Raw genomic sequence first — 1,069 nt, forward strand, 5'->3', positions numbered from 1 at the left:
AAGAAGAAGAAGAAGAAGAAGAAGAAGAAGAAGAAGAAGAAGAAGAAGAAGAAGAAGAAGAAGAAGAAGAAGAAGAAACTAAGTGTGTGCACGTGACCAGAGCATTGTTAGCAACATTTTAGAATCACACGGTTCATATATGCAGTTCAGAAAGCTTCCTCTTGACAATCCTTCCCCCTCTATTTGTAATTTTAAAATACATTCTCTACATATATTGAGAACATCAGATGTCACCATTTTGCTTCAAATATCAACTGTAACTTAGAAGACTTGGGATTCCTTGCAGTGTGTGAGGCCATGAATTTGCTTCCCAGTACCAAAAAAGAAAAAAATCAAGAATTTATCTATCAGAGAACTTACATTGTCCCGAACCCCCATGTTGTTTCTCTTCAGTTTTCTCTTTCACTTCAGGTTTTTTTTTTTCCCAGTGTCACAGGCCAGTCTAGGACACGAGGCAATCCTTCTGTCTCCAAAGTGCTGGCACTACCGGCATGCACCACCATAGCTGGCCTTTGTTTTCGGACAAGTTCCCACTAAGTGGCCCACACTGTGGCATCAAACTTGGAATCTTCCTTTCTCAGCCTGCCAAGTAGGCAGGATTACAGATAAGTTTTTAAATCATTCTTCTAGGGTCAATCTGCTCACCACGAATCCAAGTTTCATTTAAGAATGTCCTTCCTTGGGGCTGGGGAGATGGCTCAGTGGTCTAAAGCACTTACTTAGAACAAGCTAAGCAAAGCACAGGGACCGCAGTTCAATTCCCCCAGCACCACATGCCAGTCAGCCCCAGCCCTGGTGGGCTGACACAAATAAATAAAATTAAAAAAAAAAAAAGATCTCGGTGGGAGTGACATTCAGTGAGAGTGTGGCCACGTTGGTGTTGTGAGGAGCACCTCGGTGCGACCCCTCAGGCAGACAGAAGCTGGTGCCGCCAGCAGGTGTGTGGAGCTCATCTCCCTTCTTGTAACAGGACTACTGTTTGGCTGGCTGTTGCTAGGTGGCAGAGGTTTGTGGGTGCCCCACCACAGCGTGGGTAGCAGCCAGCTGCGCTCCCAACTGCCCACTGCGG

This window comes from Octodon degus, unplaced genomic scaffold (genome assembly GCF_000260255.1).
Source record: "Octodon degus isolate 3935 unplaced genomic scaffold, OctDeg1.0 scaffold00153, whole genome shotgun sequence".
NCBI classification, from domain to species: domain Eukaryota; kingdom Metazoa; phylum Chordata; class Mammalia; order Rodentia; family Octodontidae; genus Octodon; species Octodon degus.